Raw genomic sequence first — 26,507 nt, 5'->3', positions numbered from 1 at the left:
TATGAATTGACAAAATGGGCGTGTTTACTTTCAATGAAAATTAATCCATATCTCACACTAGTTATGTCGATAACCGGCAAAATACACTAATGCTCCAGGTTATTTGTGCGTACATAGAGAATACCTAGACAAAAGCATATACTGATACTAAATTATTCATTATGCCTCTTACTTTCGTGGAAACTATAAATGTTACTTATCAATTGTAAAAGCAACAAGTCTACGGCAACAATTTAAAACATACTTTTACGGGTACTGAATTTAGTTAACAGAGCATAGCTAATCAATACCATCGCACGTCTGTAAACAGTATCTTGTCAGGAACTTGATTCCGATTATTTAACTATCTCATGAGCGAGACTTTCGTATAACATATCAGTGCTAAAAAATGAACGAATTTTAATTTCTCATAAATAGTAAATGACAGGTAAATGTACTGCTAAACTTCCTAATTGTATAATTTTAGGTCATCTGATGGGGAATGAAGGATTTTATTGGTGGACTCTACATGACACCTCCATGAATTCCCACATCCGATCCTACAAATCATCATATCCTTAACCCTACCCCTCCTATTAAGCTATCACAACGATTACACAAAGTAGAAAAGTCTGTCAACTATGATATACGTACTATAGATGATCAACCGTCATCTATTGAAGTGTAGCCCATGGAATGTGCAATAGCGTTAACTCTTTACACATTCGATATTTCAGATAAATGACAAATTAAGTTAGAGTTGTCAATATTTTCTATTGCTAAAGATAAACATCTGCTTCACTTTTCTCTCTCGTGATAGGTCTGCTCTTGAAAATTAATTTATGGAAGGGCCAAATCTACAATGTAACTGCTGAACATATAGTTTTCTGTAATATTATTTCTCCCTACCCGTGTAAGATCGAAGAACATTAAGCTCTGTGGACCAGCGACAGAATATTTCTATTCTTAATCGTTTCCCCTGGGAACTTGTATATATCTCATAACTCTGCTGTCTAATGCGACAGAATCAACATAATATTATTTTGCATCTGATCAAATGATTCATGATTATATATTTGGGTAATTTGTGGAGTTTCATTCACCCAAACCCCAACCAGCGATTGGAAACACGATGCGATCAATAATAAACTCATTTGCTATGCTGGTCCTGGCATCGAGCTACTGAACCACTATTGATGTCTATCCGGGCTTTTTCAGGGCGCAGGATTTTACTCTCCGCTATTAAATCGACAAAAAGCTTTCCAATTTTTTGAAAAATAAGTATCTGGAGTGAGCGGTGTTTATAATGAGTCTTTAGCAGTCCTGGTGATTTCTAATTGACGTCGTCTTTCGATCTCTCTCCATAGTCTAGCATCTGTGTCGTATGGGAAATCTACGGAATAAATATGGCGGAATCCGGAGCGCTTCCATATCCTTGGGTTCGGTTCTTGGACCACTGATGTTTATTTCATAGGAATAAAAACTTCTAATGGAAGGTTAGTACCCGTTAATATAAAAATATTCATTCTTAATAATATCTTTAAAGTAAAAGATCTTTCTCAAGATTAAAAAAATGTTGCGTGTGACTTTTGCAGATATTATTCTTTTATACCGTTCAAAAGGTGTATTCTTGATCCGTTCTCCTATTTGATTTTTAATTAATTGAGATTTTTTGTAAGGGATATTCGTGTCGTCGATCGTTCTATTGCATTAGCGTGTCCGAGGCTGTCTATGACATCCTGCTATACTGTTGTGAGCATTGCGTGTAAATAAGTACCACACCTTCTAAGACTCGGCTTCCATATCATTGTACATGGACACCACACATCTTTTAATTATGAACACGTCTATAACTGTAAGAAATTTGTCAATATCTTAATATACAACAAAAGTAAATATGAATATGATTGTTAGGATGCAAATACAGCAAATTTTGGCCGTAAAACATAGTTCTGGACAATACCTGTATTTATTAATAGAATTTATCCATATATTATAAAAACCGTCAACTGTAACAGTATGCTGATGTAGTGTATACGACAGACAAGTGTACATTCGATATAATCCAGGAATTATTGTGGGGTTATGTGGTCCATTTATTACCAGATTACAAATAACGGTAATCAGAGATGGTCTATAGCTATCACTTTAAAACAGTTTCTGTGGGGATTGGGAATCTCTATAAGTAGCACAGAAAAGTGTACTTATTTTCCGAACAACTCGTTAACAAATATAAGAATCAATGATGAAGGGTGTCCCTCACACTCCTTCCAGTGTTATTAATGTTTAAAGATTATGACACGTCATCAATCTCGACCCCATAGAAGTCCAAAAAGTGATCCATCAGGTAAACAAACCTCAATTATAGTCTTAATCTATAAATTAAAAGTACAGTATTGTTCAGGGATTGGTTTGCTCATTTTATAAATTAAAATTTATAAAAATTCTACTCGACATTAGTTAAAAATTAATTTTTTAGTGTTGGTGTAATTAAGTAATGATGTAACTGAAATTTTCTGTCAGTTGTCTCGTATGTATTAAGGTACAAACTATAATTTTCTTCTCATCACTAAAAGTAAATTTTGGCCGGAACTTCTAGAAGTAGTACTATCCTCGTGAGGTTTCATGTGACATCCTTCAGAATTTTATAGTGTCAAGTACACTAAATCATTCTAAACATGTTGAAAGGAATGTTCATGCCCTTATCTGTACTATCCTTTTATTGAATTGAACAAATTTGACTAATCCTTCTTAGATCACTTAGGTGTTCATACATTGATTATTCTCTGTCCATTGCATGACACTGCACAGAACGGTTTTTTACTTCCAGGGGGCATCATAAACTTGAGTTTTTTAAAATTATTATTTATAAAATTAATTGTGGTTCTTATCGACCTTTTTTCTATATCTTTTGAAAGGCTAGTAAATGTTAAATTGATGACTTTGTGATGCACTTTAAAGAAAAAAATTGGTAAAAAACACAGAATTATCCTGTATATAACACGCCCGATTTACCACTATATATATCAATATTCGGAAATTATCCCTCTCTATTTAAAGGAAGTTTAACAGCTCAACCATATTATCAGTATATGAAACTGAAATCTTTTCAGCTTGAGAAATTTCATCATCACGGCTCCAATAATTTAACGCCCCTCCGTTTATCTCAGATCCCCCTCATGAAAACACAATGGCTAGCTTTGGCCATCATAATCAATTGACATAAGTCGTATATACCAGGTTTACCACCGCCTACTGAATTTTTAATTGCGTATGCTTCGCTCGCCGACCAGCAAAGCAATGTAACAAATATCAGGGGTATTCTCGCTCTTCCGTTTACACCGTTCTACAGCGTAGACCGAGCCCGATCAATATCAGTACAAACACATTCAAACTTGTTTTGTAAAAAAGATGTTCCAATTGATGTCATATCTGATTACTATAATGGTGGAGAAACATATCTCTGCCAAAAAATTCTGATATTCTGTAACTTTAGTCCGTCCTCTGTATATAATAAGATTAACTATTTCATTAATGTTGCACCACCATTTAAGTGCAAATTCCAGTATCCCTCATGTGGTTTGGCAGTTACTGTAAACAGTATTGTCAATAAGTATATAATATGGTCTAGAAAATTAAGCTCAAATTAACAAAGTAAAAACATATGATTAGGTCAGTGGACTTTATGTATTTAGAGGAGTCGCACAATTGTGTTATCATCTGTTTAACATTGCGTGAATTAATGCTTTACCCCACGATAAAATAATGAGTAGCAACAACGAAGCGATATATTTTAAGTCAATAGAGTATGCTAACTTGTAATATTAAAAATCGATTTTTTTCGTTTGCACTCATATTGAGCAATCACACAACCGCTCAAAAAAGTCAGGTGTGCAGGAATTAATAAGATCTATCGGTAATTTTCACTAAACTCGGGTTTCAAAGTCTATAATCCATTGTCTGTGGTATAGATCCATGGATATCACACATCTTTCAACTACCACAAACACAATGTATCATAATACAAGTGATTATATATTATAATAATTAAGCTAATCTTCCGGATAGGATCTTTATTTGACAAGATCATTAGTTTCATAAGCAATAGATTAGGTAGAAAAATCAATTGTTTTCTTCTCTCTCTCTTTTCTCTGAAGTCGAGGTGTCAAGAACAGCTTGCTTACTCTTACATCGTGTGATATCATTGTTGTTCGGTGAATTTCAGAAAACACATTCTACCTAACCTTCCGAGGTATTGCCTGTCGTGTTTCTCTATCGTTTGCTGCAGTAGCACGGTAATTATAAGAATATCAGTCTTATTATAATATAGGGGTTTTTCCGTATGCTATAGGTAGCAATCAGTGACACAACATGAATGCTATGGCTTGGGAGACTCTTTCTGCCAATTAAGCTAGCATTAGGGAAACAAGATTCAGTATTTTGCGTAAAAGTGTATAAAATTTTTGGTTTATCAGACACAACTTCTAGTAAAGATATTTTCTCTTCAAAATACACAGATTAGGGTAATTAAAAGCAGAAATAAACACAACTTTTTAGAGTCAACAAGCCTCAAACAATAATATATATAACCCATCCACCCATATGATCTTTGTCAGACTTGACCAAGTGTATAGTAAATAGGTCTTAATTTGTATTTCTAAAGAGACAAACTTACAAGTCACACAGAAACCCAACCTCGGCGGAAACAATACTCAGTATTTTATTTTGTAAGTAGGATACTATCATTCAATTAAATACATGTATTACATATGACTGACACTGTGGATGTATTACATATTACTCACACTGTACATGTATTACATATTATTGACACTGTGGATGTACAAGTATTACATATTACTGACACTTACATGTATTACGTATAACTGACACTGTGGATGTAATACATATTACTCACACTGTACATCTATCACATGTACATTTACATGTATTACTGACACTGTGGATGTATTACATATTTCTGACACTGTGGATGTATTACATATTAATAGCACTGTACATGTATTACATATGACACTTTACTTGTTTTACATATTACTGACACCATACATTTATTACATATTAATGACACTGTACATGTATTACATATTATTGACTCTTTATTTAAGAAATATCACCAAATCCCAGTCTTAACAACATGCTCTAGGAACGTAAATCGCTAACTAAATATCATTTATACATGCACTAAAGTATCGAAAAAAGATTGAAATTAAATAAGACAGCTCTTGTCATATATGCTTTTAAAATTTCACAATAGTGCCAATGAAATTCATTTGATTAGGCGGCTAGCAGTCGCTTGCATTGATGGAATCTTAGTTTAATGAAATCGTTTCTTCTATATTGCGTAACTGGATTGTTAAATCAATGACGTACGGCCAAGAATAGACTCTGCCAAGTTTTCAAGTATTTCTTTCTCCTTATAAAACAAAATTTTGCGCACTTTGCTAGTCGATGCTATAAAAAGGCTTTACTTGTGGGAAATCTGTTTTAACTCCGAAAAATTTACGAGAGATTGTGTGTCTGATTAATGATTATAGGTATAAAAATGGAGGCGAGACAGTGTTTTCATTCAAGGAGAAAGTTGCATCAGTACAGTAGAATTATTAAAACAGAAAAAAATCATATTGTTTTCTTTCGACTCGCTCTCTAGAAATACTATATACTCTAAATGTTAATCCATCGTTGGAAACCCACGGGTGATCTCGTCTTTTACTCATCACCCGTGGGCAAACTCGCCGAAAAATCGTCGTATGTAATTAATATGCAAAGGTCATTTGATTGGCTGCTACAAGAGTCGATGACAAATCAACAAATTAAAGTTTACGTTACATATGTATGTTTGGAAATACTCCCATGTAATTTCTTATTGGTACATGTATTTGACCTGTATGATTGTCTTTAACCTTTTTAAAACAAAATCTGCACCATTTAACGAGCGTCAAGATATTAAGCATATAAAGCAAACTAGTAAACGTATTTTCAAAATTGAAGAGTTCCAATTTTCTGATTGGTTGTCTTTAACAAATTAGCATATTTCGGCGAGTTTGCCCAAGGGTGATGAATAAAAGACGAGATCACCCGTGGGTATCCGACGATGAATGTTAATCCAGCTAATACTAAATCGTCCCTAGAAACAATGATTTATTTTTAGGAAGTCCATAAAAAAAGTCCTGTCCTATAAATTGTTTACACTTTCTACTGTCATCTTTGCTGTTTGTCATAAAAAATATTGAAATCGTCATGGTCATAACACAACAGATTTCGTGAAGACTGAAATTTACTTTTAATCTTTTACATTGATTTTGGAAAACTGTTGCCCATTGTGGGTTTGATGACATATTATCCGACATTGGAGTTCTTACTTTTAAAGGCCATTTTTCATACTAACTTTTGAGCTCCAAAATTCCTTTTTCAAATCACTTGATGAGAGATGCTTACTCCTCCTAGGCACCTGATCCAACCACTGGTATTCCCAGATCCGTATTTCCCTGTTCACGACTCGTTTTATTTACTGGATTTATGAGATTTGATTATTGTTTAATTTCATTACCTTTTACATAAGTACGGATATTTAATATCGTCTTAAGTATTGAAAATAACAGTAGAGTAGTAACGAAAACTATCATTTAAAAAGCATTTTATTTTCAAGAACTATAGCAATTTAATAAATTGAAGGTGTCGGTGTCGAGGTTCTAGCGACACTCCCTCCCCTGTTTGTCGTAAAACAAACAGCATTCTTTTTGTACGTTTTAGCTTTGTACACGACAGACACATTCAAAATCGATTTGTGACAAATCCATCCCCATTTTAACCGTTGTCTTCTCTGAAGAACCGAGTCTCCAGAGCTTTAAAGAGCAGCGTTGTTTTATTTTGTTATACAGTATGGAAAAAATAATATTGTTTTTGGCGAAATGGAAGGTTGCATTACCGATGCATTTCTGTGTTGCGTTGCTTCAACATTGTGTTCAGATCAATACCAATGACTTCAAACAGATGCTGTATCATTCACTCAACCGCAGACACATTGCGATGCAATTCTTTCTAAATCAAACAGAATGTTGTGATATTGACCATTGAAGCCTCTAAGATGATATATATTTGTCGTCGATAGAAATCTTGGCATTAACTTTAGAATTACATTGAGCAAATAAATGAGACCAGGCTTCGAGTCAATTTCTCAACTGCTTTGCACAGCAGAAACACCGTTAGTCTTTGACGTGTATCTATTCAACCGTAAACTTCAAAGAGACGCATGATGTCATTAGTAATTATTCAAATCTTTCAATGTTACCTTTGTGTGTGGGTGTACGAAAGCCTATTAGGATCAAACTACGGTAAAAAAAAAATTTAAAAGGCGTTATAACGCCTTTTTAAAAGGCGTTATAACAGGCATTATAACGTAAAAAGGCGTTATAACGCGAAAAAAGGCGTAATAACGCCTTTTGAAAAGACGTTTTAACGCGGAAAAAGGCGTAATAACGCAAATAAAGGCGTAATTACGCCTGTCCAAAAGGCGTTATAACGCGAAAAAAGGCGTTATTACGCCTTTCCAAAAGGCGTTATTACGCCTTTCTAAAAGGCGTTATAACGCCTTTCCAAAAGGCGTTATTATGCCTTTCCAAAAGGCGTTATTACGCCTTTCCAAAAGGCGTTATTACGGCTTTCGAAAAGGCGTTATTACGCCTTTTTAAAAGGCATTAATACGCCTATCAAAAAGGCGTTATTATGCCTTTTGAAGGGCCATTATTATGTTTTTGACAGGCCCGTGCTTTTAAAGTGGGGGGGGGGGGCATAAAATTGACAAGCAAACAAAAAAAACAAGAACCCCCCCCCCCCCAAAAAAAATAAACTGCCTAAACTTGAGGGGAAACTAATATTTCGGTAAAACTTTTTTTAAATGCAATGACTTGCCCGAGTTTAACCATACTGCAACAAAATGTTAAGGGACCAAGCGATCAATTAATGATTTTTTATATTTAAATTAAAGCAAGACTATTCTCCCAAAAAGTGGGGTGGGGGACCCCCCCCCCCCACTCACATTCGTACTACCGGCCTGTTTGAAAAGGAGTTGTATCCAAAAATGGAAAGGCGTTATTTTAAAATAGTAAATATATGAAAAATTGAACCAAAGCCATCTTTATTTATGCAATATATGGATTATAGTTTTAATATTATAAATTATATTATAAATTATAGTATTTTCTATATTCCTGCACATCTCGCAGACAGTTGTTTGCATTTCGCATGCATATTAAGAGAAGTCAACACTCTACTTTTGAAAATCCAGGATATAGGCAAAACCAGCTTTGGGCTTTGCTAGCCACGTATTAAAAATTCCTGTCAAATTTGAAATATTTTTCTCTCCTCTTGGTAAAAAACAGGCAAAGTATTTGCATAGGTATGATGAGCAATTAGCCTTCAACAAAATTTCTGAAATCCATACACCTTGGTGGCTGGCATCAGAGAAGGACTAAGTTGGTTTAACACTGAAAATATTTTACACATTTAAAAATCTTTTTTCCTAGAAATCTAATTATAATCAGCCCCCAGGGTGGGCTAAGTAAGTCATATATTGAAAAAAAAGAGGCGTAATAACGCCTTTTTAAAAGGCGTAATAACGCCATTTTAAAAGGCGTAATAATGCCTTTTGGAAAGGCGTAATAACGCCTTTTGGAAAGGCGTAATTACGCCTTTTGGAAAGGCGTAATAATGCCTTTTGGAAAGGCGTAATAACGCCTTTTAGAAAAGCGTAATAACGCCTTTTGGAAAGGCGTAATTACGCCTTTATTTGCGTTATTACACCTTTTTCCGCGTTATAACGCCTTTTCAAAAGGCGTTATTATGCCTTTTTTCGCGTTATAACGCCTTTTGAAAAGGCGTTATAACGCATTTTAGTTTTTTTTTTTTACCGTAGTTTGATCCTAATAGGCTTTCGTATTGGGTGTGTGCATGTGTGTGTGGATGGGTAAATTTTCAAATGAGGGGTAAATTCTATTAGTTAAGTAGAAAATATAATCTGAAGTGGATGTGTTTTTTTGGAAGGTTTAATTTATTATTTTTACTATAAACCTCAGTTTTAAAGGTAGACAATGCCTAAATATCAATTAAACTTCTACATTCTTGAAGATGATTCTGATCTAATCAATACAACAGCTACTCAATACCCACTATTTACTGACAGTGGTAAGAGTCCCTGAATGTATGGTTATTCGATCTGATGAAAAACCGGCTTTACGAGAATCTAACAAAATATTTTTCTAGGTAAAAGTAACATTAGAAATTTTATTTATTACGAAGAAGTTATTTCTAAATATTTACATTCCTAAAGCATCGGGAAGTGTGCATAAGCTCATATTGTATTTCAAGACTTTTTTGTGCATGGGTTTTGAGTCAATGAGAAGCTCAAAATGTAATGTAAGAAATTACTAGGGGGGGGGGGGGGTATGGGATTCTGTAGATATTGAAGAACATGTTAATTCATGCATAAACGGCTCTGCAGTTAATGCAAATTACTACAATGTATATTTACCTTACGTATCAAAGCATTTCATCAAAAGATATGAAAGTTATGGCTATATCAGGTATATCTGTCATTTTACCCATTGCACGCGCGCGCACGTGCATGCATGTGTACGCTGATCAAGTCTTCTTGTCTACACTTCTAATATATATTTATATTCTGAGTTTCAAAGCATTTCATCAAAAAATGTACAAGTTAAGTCTATATCAATTGTATTGGTTATTTCAATCAATGCGCATGCGCACACGTGCCTGCATGTGCATTATGACCATGTCATCTTGTCTACACTTTTAATATATCCTGACATCCTGAGTATCAAAGCATTTCATCAAAAGATATGAAAGTTATGGCTATATCATGTATATCTGTCATTTTACCCATTGCACGCGCGCGCACGTGCACGCACGTGCATGCATGTGTGCGCTGATCAAGTCTTCTTGTCTACACTTCTAATATATATTTATATTCTGAGTTTCAAAGCAATTCATCAAAAAATGTACAAGTTAAGTCTATATCAATTGTATTGGTTATTTCAATCAATGCGCATGCGCGCACGTGCATGCTTGTGCATTCTGACCATGTCATCTTGTCTACACTATTAATATATCCTTATATTCTGAGTTTCAAAGCATTTCATCAAAAAATATAAAAGTTACAGCTATATCAAGTATATTGGTCATTTTACACATTGCACGCGCACGCACGTGCATGCACGTGCGCGCAAAATGACCTTCGTTCCGCAAATCTACATAACATTCCTAGTAACCCTAAAAAGGTTTCACCTCAATCGGATGTGTAGTTTCGGAGATCACTCACGGACAAAAAAGTACCCAGGAAGAAAAATAATAATAATAATAATAATAATAATAAGAAACAGAGTAAAAACAATATGTTCCCAAACTTCGTTTGGGGAACATAATTAGGCTTTTTGACATCATAGTCATCTGCTTTTTCAATAACATGGAACTCGTAAATTGGTCATTTGAAAAATTATTTTGTAAAAAAAGGAGAGGGAATTCTGTACACACAGGTACTCCAAAATGATTTTTAAAAGATGCTTGAGTTTCTGATTGAAACATCTATGTACAAAAAGTCAACAACAGGTTGCGTTTTTTATACAGACAAGCACACTTTTTGGATATTAGGAGTAAAATGCTATGATCTTTACTTGTGCAATGTCATTTAGATTATGCCTGCTGTGCATGGTATGCAGGTCAAAGAGTTTGTAAAAGAAATTACAAGTATGTCAAAACAAAATGGTAAGATATATATTAAATTTATCTCCTTTATACATTCCATAAACTATAAAGTGATCAGTTCACTAAGTATGTTAAATATGGAATATGGTACGACAACTCAGATTAAAACATGCGTACCCTGGCCGTGTACCGTCTTATCTAGGTGGAATCAGCTAGGGTGAGTTAACCATGCATCGGACACATACCTTGCTTCGGACAACTTTAAGCAATAAACATTCATTGAACCTGAATCTCCCCGTGTTTTTACTTGTTTCTGTCTTAAAGGTGAAGAATTAAACTTTTTAATGATGCCGATTTTTATTTTCATCTTGTGATAAAAATACCACAAGAATGGCCTTGAAATTACGTCATATTTTGCATCATCAAAGGGGAGTAACCAGAATTTTATGATTTTGCAATTTTTAGAGTTGTCGTTCTTTTAAATAGACGTCAACGGAACGGGTCAGACTTGTGTAAAATTTGTCAATGATTGATAATTTTACAGAAATTTTTCAAAAATTTTACCTCAATGTTTGTATAATATTTTTTAGAGTTGTTTTTAACTAGTTTGTTTATTTCACCGTACATCGGACACAAATTAACCATGCATCGGACACTTTCCGATGCATGGGTAATCACTTCCATTTTCATGTAAAACCCAAGTGACAGCTGTTTTTTACGGAGATAGAAATTAGAAACTCTAAATTTTCAGTGAAAATACAAATTATCGATATATGACGACTAGAAGTGGACTCAGTTTATTTCTTTAAACTAGATGATGATAAACCACGAGACAAAGGCGCGAGTTGCCATATTACTAGCATTGTAAAGCCTTTCTGAGGCAATGTGATGCAACTAAAATCTCTTCATATTTGAGGATCGAAATAGTCATTCAAATTTAATTAGAAGGTTAATTTTTAAATAAAAGATAAAAATGTTTCGATTTCACTAATTTTAAAGCACCAAGTTCAAGGTATGATATTTTTCTGGTTTAAATATCGTATGTCCGATGCATGGTGAACATTGTCCGATCCATGGTAAATTCTGACTTATTTCGAAAAAATCGGTTTTTAATGATATTTTCTCAATAAATAGGGCACGATTGTGTCAAAAATTTATATTTTAACCACATACTACATGTTAGGTTCCATTTTGATAATATTCGGTCGGTAGCGATATCACTAGAACTTGTTGAAGTGCAAGGGTGTCCGATGAATGGTGAATTCACCCTATATCTTCACGCAACACCAGAGCATTCTCTGATGAAGATTTTTTTAATACTTCATGTGAAGGCATGACAGACAGACTCTTTTTATTATAATGACATTAAGGCACTGTTTTTTTTTTACCATCCTCTGTTAAATGTACCAATGGAAAGGGCACTTTTAAGAAACAAGTTAAGAGGTGTATCTTACAAAAGGGTATTTTAGAACATGAAAGTGTAGTTTTACTACTAGTTTTTAAAACAAAGAAGAAGGTATGGTTTTAGCTTTATTGTGCCCTAAAAATTTAATGTTTTCAAAAAGTTTTGAAACTGGCTTAAATATTAGTTGAGTATATGACTGTAATAAATCAGGAAAGAATATAGCATGATGGAGTACCATTCTGGATATATGACGTCATTAATTTGATGTATTTCTCTATTTTAAACAGAAAAAGCCTAAAATGACCCATTTCAAGGGTTATTTTCCTTAAGAAAATAGTGTCCACAGCCGTCGCCCACGTTAATTTTTAGATATGTTGTGTAAAATTCTTTGAAAAATCACATATCTCAAAATCTTTGTGGGCGATGCCTGTGGACAATATTATCTGAAAGAAAATTCCATTGAAAAATTAATGTCTTCTGCAGCTTTTTAAGAAAATACGGGAAAATGCACAAGTTTATGATGTCACAATTAGCATTTGGAAAGTCATGTGAGAAAAAAGATTTGTATGATCTTTCTTCATGGAATTTCAATAATTCAAAAAGCATGAGTTTTAATTTTTTACATCAGTTTTATTTTTAAGAAAAACACAGGGCAAGATTTGTATTGAAACCGTACCTTGTTCTTTTATCATTATACTGATATTATCAAATTTTGTCATACGCAAATCCATGTTTGGTGTTTAACCAATGAAGTGCTAAATATTACTGTGTCAAATATAATATAGTGCTTTAATGTTGAAACATTGCATTTCTGTGTTATTAAAAACAGGGCCCCATTGGAAATAAACTCTCAAGTTTTAATGGCTTATCCTGGTATCATCTAGTCACAGTAATTATACACTGTATATGTATTTCTAAAATGTGGTTACCTGAATACTTTATTTATTTAGAAATCCATATGTTCAATTTTACGTTTCCCAAATATTGTCTTTCAAAGGATTATGTATATGTGCGTATTTGTTTTATGTATGATGACATGATACCAAATAAAGATGATGATGATGTAGTTTTTAGAAATCAAGACTTCAAAAAATCTGTTGGAATTCACATGGGCACTAATTGCGCCCCGTTATAAGCAGACCTACTGGTCACACCCGCTGCATGTATGCTCCTTGTCATGATCGGACAAACGGAAAAATCCGTAGACAATTCACTGTGAAAATAATGGCCTAACAATTTGTATGAAAAACATCAGTCAACATTCGATTTTACAGCAGATTGTATTTGCTGAACAAGGTCATTGCATCGACCATAGAATTTGAGAAATGTCATATCCTTATACCATCAACTTATTTGTCAGTAGCTTGCCTTATTTTAGAAATTGTCCGCACGTAGAGCATGCTCTTGCGTATCGAATCAACTGGGAATCATAAACTCCATATGCAGTTGATAATGGTATAGCGCTACACAAATAATGGAAGTTGATGATTTTTCTAGTAAAATATCCAAATATGAAACAGATGTGTCAAGACTCTGTGGGTCTTTTATTTCTTGTTCAAAGGGATATATATAGAATCCACGTAGGAATGACAATAAACATTGTTAACTGATAAGTTAATTGATAAATCGTCGTCTAAATGCTGAATTGAAGGCCACAGACAGGGGATGCTTACTCCTCCATTACACCTGATCCCACTTCTGGTGTTTTAGAGGCCTTTGCTCTTCTCCCAATTTGTATTGTTTCAATGGACTCCACAGTAGGAGTTGGCACGATAAGAACCCTCACTGCTACGACCTTAAGCCAAAATTTGAAGCACTTCACTTAACAGTGAGTGAAAGATTCTCCAAAGTGAGAAAAACATGCAACCAATCCATATAAATTCCCAGGATTTCATTTTTATTGAAAAACGATGTTGTCGGTCATTTGTCAAGAAGGTACCATGTCAATCGGCAATCCGCAATTGACTCTGCTCCGCTCCATACAAACCTCGGATGAACATGCATCAAACCCATGCATTTCTCCGCCAGAAGTACCTTGAACTCATTTCATATTTGACATTGCATGAAGTTCACCGAAAAGAAAATTCTATCTTGTCTAATGTCTCTTTGTACGATTATTTTGATTACAGCCATCTGTTAGTAGTAATTGAACTCAGAAATATGCCACAAAGTAAACCGGAATTCAAAAGAATAGTAAAAGAATGAAAGAATAATTTCTTCAAAAGAAGAAAGAGAAATTTCGGATTTGATCACATGATTGTATAAACAAAATGGTTAAACACCGTTTAAGTCCGAGATCAGTGTGAGAGGTACGAGCCACGCGAGTAGCTCCGAGTGGGTACAATATAGCAAACGTCTGAATATGTATAACCAAAATTACTAACGTAATTTTTCTTTGTAAAGATATACAGATGCCTTTTAGCTAAAAACTGTGTGTAGAACAAGATGATGAACGACCATGTGAGATATGTACTACTATATATACATGTAAGTCGATTTTATAGGTATTGAAGTTAAAGAAATAATAAGGATTGAGACATGCTTATATACCGGTAGTCCCTTTTTTCTCTGGATTAAATTATACCACGTAACATTTGCTTAAACACAAACTTCATGTATTGTAATTTCTACTATTATCATGTTGTAAATTTTGAATTTACTAGGTGAAGGTAGATGCAAAATTTACAACATGATACTATTACAAATAAATAAATACAGAAATTAATAAATAAACAAGAAAAGAAAAAGACTGGTTATAATAAAGAATAAAGTGAAGCAATAGAATTGTATAGAAGTTGCAAAATAGAACAGATCTATTCCGAGTAATCGTGCATGAGGTCATAACAGACCTAATAAGAAACACGAGACACTTTTTCAGCGGATAAAGTTTTAGTGCCCTATAAATAAAATGTAAAATAGATACTTCGAAAATGGGAAATAGCACTAGTAAATAACTGTTCTTCACGAAAATGAAGCGAAAATGAAGGGATCGATTAAAAGAATTGATGCGCATTTGAACTTGGGTTTCCTTTGGGCAAATATAAACCTAAAATACGTATGGACAGACGAATGCAGACGGCGTATATCCCACGTGCATGCTCAGCTGCGCAAAATATGACGAAGAGCAGGCGAGAGCCGTGCTTTGTTTAATGAAAAATCGATCGCATATTTTACATGTATCTGCACACTAACTATGTTTTGTTTAAAGAGACGTAATTTGAAGTCTAAATAAACTTCCACGCCTCCATTTGCTTGATACCTTTTACAAAAGTAATTTGCAAGAGAAACCATTATATATTTAGCATACTAATTGTTGAAATAATTTCTGCTATGTTGACTTTAAATAAGCTGTTAGCTGTGCTGTTTGTCTGAGAAGGACACTTTTTAAGAAAAATATAATGAATAATGTCCCATAATCCTAAAATTGATTAATTTTGCTTTTTGCCGGAAATTACGCGTTTATTGACTTTTTTTAAAATTTGGGAAAACGATAATCTCAACTTTTTAATTCTTATTTTGAATTCGAAATGTTTAATAACTACATAACTTATATTTTAATTTAAATCAATGTAACTGTAAATTGTTCTCTACTGAAGCCGTTCGCCGTGTGTTTGTAAAGTTTCCTCTCTCGTTGTACTGTTTAAGAAATGGCGAATATTTTGAAAAATTTCTCCGAGTGTGCAAAATTATCGAAGAGCGAAAAAGTAAATCGACATTGTTATCATGACATACGATAATAACACCTTCGCTCTGAATGATATATTAAGTTTATTGCCTGTTTGGTGTTTCCGACGAACTATGTTTTAATCGATCTGCGTGATTGATTTCTACCTTATTTAAAAGCGTTTTTTAAAATATCTGGCTTTTTTTCTCTCCGACTCTTTACAATTATATAGTTAATACCAATTTTCGAAGACCAGCATCATTATCTATAATAATTATATTCGATGTGCTTTATTTTGCTCTTCCAGCTTCGAAAAAAAAACCTTTGGGCGACATTATTGATCCTACGAATTTGGACTAGTTTTGACTTAGTTATTCTGTCATTTAACAGAGTACCGGTAATCCGCATTAATGCAATGGCCAATCTTTTGTTTCTTTGTCAAAGAGACTTGCTGCTCAATATAGACATACATGTACCATATTTGTTATATTCTTGTTATTGAAAAGATGTTCATTTCCAGCAAATTATTATTGTGCTTAGACATATTTTCCAAGCTGTGTGAGGATTAAAAAGTTAAAACATGTTGAGCGATAGGTGTCTGTACATGTATACATCTTTTGCATACTATTGCGGGTACTCTGTAGCTTTGTACTTTTCTATAAAAAAAACTATCTATATAAGATATACGTTATAAATTCATTTAAACAGTATGTCTGTGGTGTACAATGAATATATAAAAAGGTGGCTGCAGTTATCTTGTCTAAAAATAAAGGGGACGAATAAGTGAAAAGCACAGTTCCATAAATATTAAATTTAACGTATGCATGGAAAATAAGCTCTCTAGTCACCCATTCCCATTTTTTTTCAGACAAAACACAGGATGAAACTATGCCATTCAGTTTACTGAAAGATAACTGAAAGTTTACTAAAGAGGTGACTGAATGGTAGAGCTCTGCCATACAGCCGCCTTTCCAAACCTTTCAATGTCCATTCAGTTGACTGAATGGCGCAGTTTGATCCTGTGAGAATCATCAGCGAAGTAGGTGTTTCCTCTTATGAGCATTTCTTGCTGATCAATGTCTTTACTTCGTCAGATATGACAGGCCTTCAAATCGCCTAAGTCCTACTGACATACTTTGGGGGTGGTGGTGGGGGGAGGGGTTATAAAATGTAAAGGTGTGGAAATTCTCAGATAGGGAACTCAATTTAGCCAAATGAAATACATGTACTTATAAACCAAATGATTTAAAATTCGACTTAAATAAATTACCTAAAGGGCAAAGAATTTTAAAATTTATGGCCTTTGGGTCCATGGCGCAGACTCTGGGGCGCATGGGACTAAGTTGGTCATATATTGAAATTTAAATTCATACCTCTCGTAAAATTATCTCTGTACTCTTCGACATCTAGCAGGCAAACTGTTTCCATTATAATAAATGATTAGCTCTCTACCAAAAATCTTGGGTCAAGGATTGGGGCTTAGTTGGTCATGTACATTGGAAATACGTGTACATGTATACATGTATTTCATATTTGAAGACATATAATACTAGTCTAAGCACCCCCTAAGAAAACCACCCTGGTAAAAAAAACCTATATTGGTCAAATAGCGACCTACATTTGCATAGTCCAAGCGACCCCTGGTTTTATTTTCAAGAAATATTGGTCAAGAGCCTACAGTTGGTCATTATAATTTATTGAGAAAATAATCTGATAAAACCGTCTCTAAGTTTGAGTCAAATCGGCCACAAAATCTGCCCCTATAGAATATACTTAAAATGCATTCCATCATGCAGTATTATAATGAACAGGGAAGCTACTGTGCTACATGTATGTTTACATACTGTGAAATTATTAATTTTCGTGGGGTTTTATTTCGTCGATTTTCGAGGTTGGAAGAGACCCACGAATTCATGTCCATCAGGAAATGTAGAATTCTATACGTACAACAATTCTTCATCCACGGAATCAAAACCCCATGAAATCATATTTATTTCTCAAACCATGAAACTTTGACCTCACGAAAATATGTTATTTTACAGTATATACACAGGTTGCGCGATAATCTTCAAAAATAAAATATTGTGAGATGGGAATAGCGTATATAAAAAAAGATTAACGTTTATACATGTGTCTTTACATATGTGTCTTCAATCTTCTTTTGCTGAAAAATTGTAAACAAGTTGCACATGCACAAAATGTTACCGCGCATTCTTTAATTTGTGTGCAATTCTTTTTTCTACGAAAAATAACGATATATAGGAAAAATAGTTTTAGAGTATAGTCTAATAAATTCAACTAGATATATGATCATTCAAATAAATTTGTTTAAACCCCAATTTTCACTTACTAATTCACTGAACTTTAAAGTAATTCATTAACTAAAATTTGCGAATTAAATAATTCAGTACACATCTATTCACTAAGGAATTCGATATAAATTACACGAAAACTCACTTTATTCATTTAAAATATCATCATCTAATTAATCAACAATAAAATTCAAGTATTGTAATATTTATTTTTCTTTAACGAAAAAAAAATTGTAATTAAATTTGTGGTTTCAGGGTGACATGGAACATCTTACTTTATTATTAAGTAACCTCTACGAAAACTACATCTGATTCACTATCACAACTTGGGAAAATGCAGTGTATACATGTCGTATGTATTATTGTATAGTTTTAGTAGAGTTATTAATAAACTGTAGGCCCGTACATGTCAGAGGTACTTTTAAAAAATCCGAAATTGAACAAGAGTTTGGAATACCATCCTCCCTCCTTGTTCCTCAGTTTGAAAGGTGTCGAGTACTCAGAGAGGAATACATGTATGTAACTGGGCAATGCTGGTCTATAAATTAGATCATGTGGAGGAGAAACCATCAGTAACACCTCATGTGCCGCAATACTGTGTGTGTTACATATTAAGGAATGTATTAATATTTCACAATGGATTGATGGAGAATTTGGATAACTTGTGAATGGAATTGTGTCATCGACTTTAGATTAAAGTAAGATTGTTTTTCCCCCTTTTTTACTGGTGAATCACCAGTTGAATTTTTCATGATCTCTCAAGAATTACACCGACTATTCACGATATATGGCTTTGTCATTTTCCTACGCACTCCATTTTGTTTTGTTCATGTTAGATTTTTTCAGACACATCCAGTTAACAGTTGGTCAATACCTCTCATTATTTTAACACTGAATCTCCAGACTTTCTTAATGAAATTAATCAAATATGCGTAAAGAGATAGGGATTTGGTTGGCTAGTGAATGAATTCCGATATATCACTGAACCTTTTCAAGAAATGAAGAATATGATTACAAAGAGTTCCTATTTGAATGTACATAGTAGATTTCAATAAAAAATTGAGTTATTGTTTCATCAGCATTTTATCATACATCTGAATAATTATGAACTCACATGTATTCACTGAATGAATAATATAGCTGTATTAATTGATCAATAGAGCGTTTAAAAAAACAATAAAAGCAGTGATAATCTACATAAAAGGGGGTAAATTAGATATATAAAATAAACATTGATAAGAAAAAAATCCTGATAATTCATATTCTTATATAGCTCAAACGTTAAAGTTCTCTCTTTACCAACAACAATCATTTGTTTTCTTTATTCATTAATAAAACATGCATTCTCTTCGTTTGTATACCGAACCCGACCGTTTAACGATAATTAGTATCAGATCCGATTCCCTGTTACTGGCCATAGGGTTGGTTACACGTTTTGGCATGGTCATGCTTGTTTCTATATATACCCAGTGAGTCTACTCCATCGCTCGGCTGCTTTATGACAACATGGCAATGTGTAATTTATTTAGTATTACACGGCTAAGTGGTTGCAGGTGATGCTGCGAATTCTCTCTCGCACCTACTAACAATAAAACATAATATATTTTGTTCTCGCTCACACACAGTGTTGACTAATGAAGAGACGCATTGTTGCGCGGTCATTAGGAACTTAGTAAGTCCAGCAACGAATGTTTCAGCCTAATGAAAGTCTGTCTGCCAGGTCGCACACGTAACGATGACCTTGCAGTTGTCTCAAGGTCGTCTGACTCTTTCGATTATTTAACAAATATATTTTTCAGAAGTAAAATGAAATTGTATTTGTGATCACTTAATTCTTATAACTTTGCTACTGTGCCACTATGCACGTGTACCGTGCGGTATTTGTTCAAGATTCTGCGATAATAATAAATTCAAATTAATCAAATTATTTAACATTTAATTGTTTTCCACACCAGTCTTTGCCATAGTTGCATTCTAAAGAATGATCTCTTTGGATGCAATTTAACTGCAAGTCCTCTGTGCACATATTGGTTAAGTAGAACATACATGTACCTATCTTTATTTATATCCATTTTTTAAAAAGTATAGTGATAAAGGGGAAAAAATTAATGTGATTAGAGTCACATTAAAAATACATACACTGAAACTCAAAAGAAACGCAACATCCTATTATAGGGGGAAATATTATATAGGATTTGACTTTGTACCAAAAAAGTAAGGATATCTTCAACTTTGCAAATATCGGTAATTTAACGGTTGAATGATTATGCACTACATCACGCCTCAACAGGCTCGTACGTACATGTATCATTGGCGTGGACCGGAAGTCCAACGGTTACTACAATGCGCTAGGTTCGAGAAAATTCGACATCATCATTTGAAAAACAAGTACTTAAAAATGCCAAAGAATATTCTTTCGCTCAGATCTCGAGATTGAGGAACCTAATGCATCGTAGAAATGTTGTGCATGGTGGTCTTGCACGCTGTAATTGAATGGCCGGGGGGGGGGGGGGGTAACGGTTATGTTTTACTTTCTAAAGTTAAAAGATAAACATTCACCATTTTTATCCAATCTCTGATGTTTTTATATCTAGTTTTACCTTACTGTATTCATTTTTGAAAATAATTAGATAAAAAAAATTCAAATATTTGTAGTTTACTGGTTGTTGCGTTTCTTTTTTGTGTCAGTATATATTCTATTAAGGGGATAGATTTATTGAATGTAGAAGAGAATTAAATCCTTTTGTCTATTTGAAAATTTCAACCTTTGCCCCATCCCTTTGCAAGTAAAAATCAAACAAGCGATTCTAACGCCCAAAATGGACCTGGACTTTTTAAAATTCATTTTGATAAGTAAAAAAAGTTTTAAAAGTAAAACACGTCTGGGGGTAAAGGAAAAAAAAACCCCACATATATCAGTCTTTTTTCATTTTGGATTTTGATTTCAGATTTATGTTAACCCTCTCTCTCTTTTTTTTTTTTAACTAGAATGGTTTTTTGTTGATTTCTTTCTGTAGCTTCGTCAGTCAATTGCTCTGCTAAGACCCGAGAGCCAATGATCAGCTGATGACGGAAATAACAATCAAATGTTGATAAATCTGCCGGGGGCAATGTGATCTACAAAAAGAAACCATGTGTTTTATCGAGTGCAAATGACTTCCGCTGATGTTTCTTGAAAAATTATATAAAATGCTTCTACAAATTAGGTATTCGCTGAGGGCTAATCTCAGCAATTGATTCAAGGTTTATCACAGTAATAGAAAAGTTTGTAATTGTCTTGATATTGGTGGAGTGGGATGAATTCATAATTATATGTACAGCGTTGGTATGTCTAATGTTTTCCTGTATAGTAAAATAACACAAGAGACAAAAATCTTTAGGAAAAATTGTTTTTGCTTACACAATTTGAAAATGAGTTGAGTAATAATATGAAATAATATTTTTTACAATATTTTTAAAATTGAATATGATTTAAAAGTACGAGAGATGCATGGATACGATGCAATCCTGTAGATATTGGAATACGTCTTTTTGACTGTACTATTGTGAGTAGAATTATGACCATATTTATGGTTCATCTCCTGATTACAGTAGAAAGGCCTCCACTAAGGTTAATTACGCCCAGCCAACTTTAATATCTGACATATATATATTATATAAAGGTATCTATGTTTGTGCTGACGATAGACATTAAGGCATACATGTATGAAGTTGGACTTAACCTTGTGATGAGTATAATTTACTAACTGGCTATTAAACTTTTTTACTCATCACTAGGCGCTATAGATCGTTAACTTTTTTCTTTTCAGATTTCATAAAATTTTCATTTATTTTTTAATGTTAAAACCTAATTATAATTGAATGAATCTATTATCTTTTCATTGGAATAATAAGGGATAACAAAAAGTAGTGTTTCATATTGTTATTCCTAATTATTGTTAAAATCCAATAATATTGAGAGGCGTAAACCTCCATTAAATCTATATTTTTAACTCAGATCCTGTCTTTGTAAAGGTACCGGGGAGTCGGATATATATGTGTGATACGGTCAACGGATTAAACCATATGTGGATGTTCCGAATGGAGCAACATAGATAATATCTGGTTTTTGTAAGTCTTAATAGGAACCATTAGATGTCGAAGATGTCTTATTTAACGTCCTCATTTACATTTAAACAAATTTTTATTGTATTTCCTTTTAGACTGAATGCTTTCTTCGAAATATACTGATAATTACATACATAACCCACAACTGCATATTAAATAACTGACCCGTAAAGTTATTATAATTATTTAATTGTAACTTCGTAGATGATGCAAGTTGGATTTTACATGCTTTGATAATTTTATGAATTTGGACCTGAAAAACATTATTGATTTTCCTCTAAGCGTTGAGCCATAAATTTGAGACCCAATCTAGAAGAACGGTAGTCCACCTACACACTGTGCATTACGTGTAATGCTCAAAGGATGACGGTTCTAGTATAGTCAAGGTGTCATGAAAGCCAACAAGTTCTGGATATAATGGCTAAATTGGATTGCTTTCTCCAGTTCCCGTTTGTTTTGCCGTGAATTTTTTTTATCTCATCTGTTAACCTTCTACAGAAAAAAAAAACTCCAACATAATCAGCATCACGGATTTGAACTTCTGCTTGCGATGAGATGTTGATTTGCGCATGTGCGGGAGTCTTATTTCTGTACTGTCAGGTTGTTGTAACGGTCTAGATCTGAGTACATAATTAGGGTATTGTTTTCATGTACACCATTACATCAAGGGGTTGTTGGACAGTTCGAATCCCAACGAAAATCAATGAGAATTCCGGCTCTCCCAAGTATCCCATCTCGAGGGGATAATTAATACGTTTTATTGAAATTGATTCATTAATATGTTATTTGTGATTCGCCAACGGTTTAAAGTGCGTTTCGTAAATTATATACAATCATGAAATAGTAATAGCTATACGTAAAAATATTAAATGTTTTTCATTAATTCAGTTTACAATATCATTGCTTTCTGCAATTAGGATTTTCGGAGAGTATGCAGTTCTAGAATCCCTTTTATTTATTAAATTATTCAATTTGAAAGCTGAAAGTTCCCCATATGTATTATGATTTCAAGCTTCTGTGTGCAAGCCAAAATTTTCTGTAATTCTCCATACATAATGCATGCCTTTTTACCCGATCAACACTTATTAAGGAGCTTTTGTCTTAGTATTGCACGATATGTCCAATCGAGTTATAGAAATAAGATACAATATGGCGGTCTGGGGAAAAGATCACGTGATCTGAACCTCGCTCATGTCACCCAGGAGAATTGAATAATTATCAAAACCTATTGATTTTCGTATTTAGGAGTCGCAAATATGTGTACAAGTATCAGCACTCCTGAAATCAAATTTAATCTTATAGTTTATTATTTTTTTGATAACTTAAAATTGTAAAAAAAGACAATCAGTTGTTGATTAATAGTAAAATGTTTGCAGGTTTTTGAATAAATTACATTTCATACTTCTACATATATTTTTAGAATTTTATCAGTGCCTACATGTATTAGTGTTGAAACCAAAGTTTAAAAGAAATATAGGATTGTGAACAATTTAAGTGGGATCTACGGAAAGAAATTTTGGAACAATAGGAAAATTCAAACTTGTGTGTGCATTTTCAGAGGGAGACTGACTTTTTTTGTCAATTAACTTTTTCTGTTTTACTAACAGAAAGAGTATACAAGTATGCTCTGTATAAGCAATCGATACCTTGAGAACATGTGCCAGCTTCTTTGGAATAGTTTGTAACGATAACGACGTAATGAATGGGAATGTTGCATGCACTGGACAGTACCGAGAAGAGAAAGAGCGGGCAACCAGAGCACGTGTTCGCCTGCTGAGACAGTATATCAGCTGCAATGTCTACATTGGCCAACTCTTCCAGTTCTGGTTGTGTTCAGAATCACTGTCGATAACGAGACCTAAGTCGGAATTATCAGACTTGTGGCATCTTATCACGAAATATCGGAACACATTCTTCTGAATTATTCACAACTGCCAATAATGGATGGACTTTGATTTTTCATCGCCATCTTTTATGAAGAAAGAGAAATATTTCAGTTCAAGATGTAATGTTTGTTGGAAAACAAAGGAAATTATATAATTGAGCAAAATTTGAAAATTATTTAAGTCACTTAAGAAAAGCATTTGTTGCTTCCTTAAAAAAAAAAACGATGAAACTAAGCAGTATTTAATCATTTGATTTATATAATTAACGTTATTCTGGAAGCGAATACTATTACATCATAAAGAGAAAACAGAATCTGTTGTTAATTCTAAGCTTTGAGATCATCTTGAAATAGTCAATTAACATAAGTAATACAAAGATGTGATTTTGTATGATTTAATCACTATGCATGAACTTCACATAAGTTATTTTGTTTTAAAGAACAATATTACGGGGGAGAGAAACCATGCAATTCACCATTTTCTTGCTAATCAAATGTTTGAAAATTGTCGTAATTGGGTTTTGTCGGAATTATCGCAGAGGGTTTTTCCCTTAGGAGAAAATTGTACAGAACTTAATGACGGAAAACAAGAAGTTTCAATCCATTTCCGGGCACACAACAATAAACATTGGCCATTTGTGTTGCTTTCCATTTCTCGGCAAACGATGCTTTTCTATATATATATATATATATATATATATATATATATATATATATATATATATATATATATATATATATATATATATATATATATAGCATGACGTTTGGCTGCATATATTCTCTAAGTTTGACCGAAACAAACTTTTTAAACATACTGTGATCTCTCTGTGAAACACACTTCCTTTCTAATTTTTTCTTTCATACTACTTAATCAGCTCTGTAAATTTATACATCTATATACAAGAATGACAGGAAGATAAAGTTTAGGCTTTCAATGCATGGAATTAGTTCTATTGTGCACGAGAGAGGAAAACTTGACTTATGTTTCTTTAAATATGTCACAGTTTTTCTTTTGAAATTTCTCTCCCAAGCAAAATATTATAGCACTTGTTCTTCCAGAAGTATTGATATACATTTAGTTAAAATTACATGTAATATCAAAGATATGAAATTGCAATCACGTGATATTCAACCAATACATATTATAAGTGTGGCCGATAAAGAAAGGTCCTGTATTTTGAGTGGTCGGTGTCGTTATTTATTCTCGTGAGATTTGAGGAGATGTCATAAGTTCCCACACACCACGATAGCGTGACGCGACACCATGCTCCTGGCAATTTGGAAAAACCTCAAATTGAATTAAAACGTAGCTCCAAACAAGAAAGCTGACAGTCCAGTTGTCTTAATTAATGAAGGGTTTCTTGTTATCCAAATCAAGTGGATGATGACACAATAAATGTTACTATCATCTCATATCTTTGTTAATTTATACATATACGTAGTTCTTAAATAATATTGATTAGCAACATGTTGTTGAGAGTTGAGTAAGATGTTTAAGTAGTGGTCAGTCATTGGGATTTTCATAGATTGCCTACCTTTGAACAATTTATCCCGACATAAGTGCTGAGATTGAAATTATACAATTATATTAAATTATATATATATTAAAGATATTATATTATATATTTGCAGAACAAACACACTCAAACACACACACTGCACAGATATTATATGTTTTAGATATTTTTTTCAGGAGATACGAAATTGTAGAACAAAAGTTACTAGAGTGAATTATGAAGAAAAGGTGACACCTGTACTGACAAGAAACATTCATTGAAACAAATTCAGTGTTCGTAATATTCCTGTATTTGCAGATTCTGAAGATGACCGAGTAATTGTTTGACAGAACCATGCCCTTCCTTCACGATTACAACAAACAGTTCAGGTTTGTATGCATTTATTCCCAAAAATAATTCTGAAGAAATTTTCGGACTCTATGGCATGATGCGTCCGCTTTTGGTCTATACAGTCATTCTACAGGTGAAAAAAATTCTTATCTTTATTAAACATTTAAGAAATCTTGTTATAAAACTGTGCAATTTCAGGAACATTTCTCCTCAAATTAACTTATATAGATGAGGCAGGAAAATGAGAGAAAAAAACCCCAAACCAATTGTGATAGACTAAGTGTATATGTGTTAGATGGTCTGTAATGAAAACCATACTCATATAGCAAAAGTCCCTTTTACAGGATGACCTGATTTTTTTTTGTATTGAATAAAGGGGCCCACATATAATCAATAAGACCATGTTTAGGTAGTGAGAATTCAATTGTGCCTATCGCTAACTGTTTTACTGTGAATCGGCAATAACGCTCTATCGCTCGCACCAGTTTTGCCTTATCGGGAACACTAAGGCTGAGTAAAACCATTGCTTTTTGTAACAACATTATTGCTTACACATGAGCTTTTG

The 26,507-nt window shown here is 33.4% G+C and overlaps 1 protein-coding gene across 1 annotated transcript in view; it reads left to right on the top strand.

Annotated features, from left to right (window-relative positions):
• The first annotated feature begins 1,203 nt into the window (after window positions 1-1,203).
• LOC133182313 (sodium channel protein para-like) overlaps window positions 1,204-26,507 on the top strand; it is a 70,457-nt gene continuing 45,153 nt past the window's right edge. Inside the window, exons 1-2 of the mRNA XM_061317106.1 lie at window positions 1,204-1,475; window positions 25,910-25,980. The gene's annotated coding sequence lies outside the window, so the exon portion shown is untranslated. The remainder of the gene's footprint in view (window positions 1,476-25,909; window positions 25,981-26,507) is intronic.

Source organism: Saccostrea echinata, unplaced genomic scaffold (assembly GCF_033153115.1).
Source record: "Saccostrea echinata isolate AGI-Se365-2 ecotype Australia unplaced genomic scaffold, CSIRO_AGI_Sech_v1 ptg000009l, whole genome shotgun sequence".
NCBI classification, from domain to species: Eukaryota; Metazoa; Mollusca; class Bivalvia; order Ostreida; family Ostreidae; genus Saccostrea; species Saccostrea echinata.
This window is presented reverse-complemented; position numbering and strand designations above follow the sequence as displayed.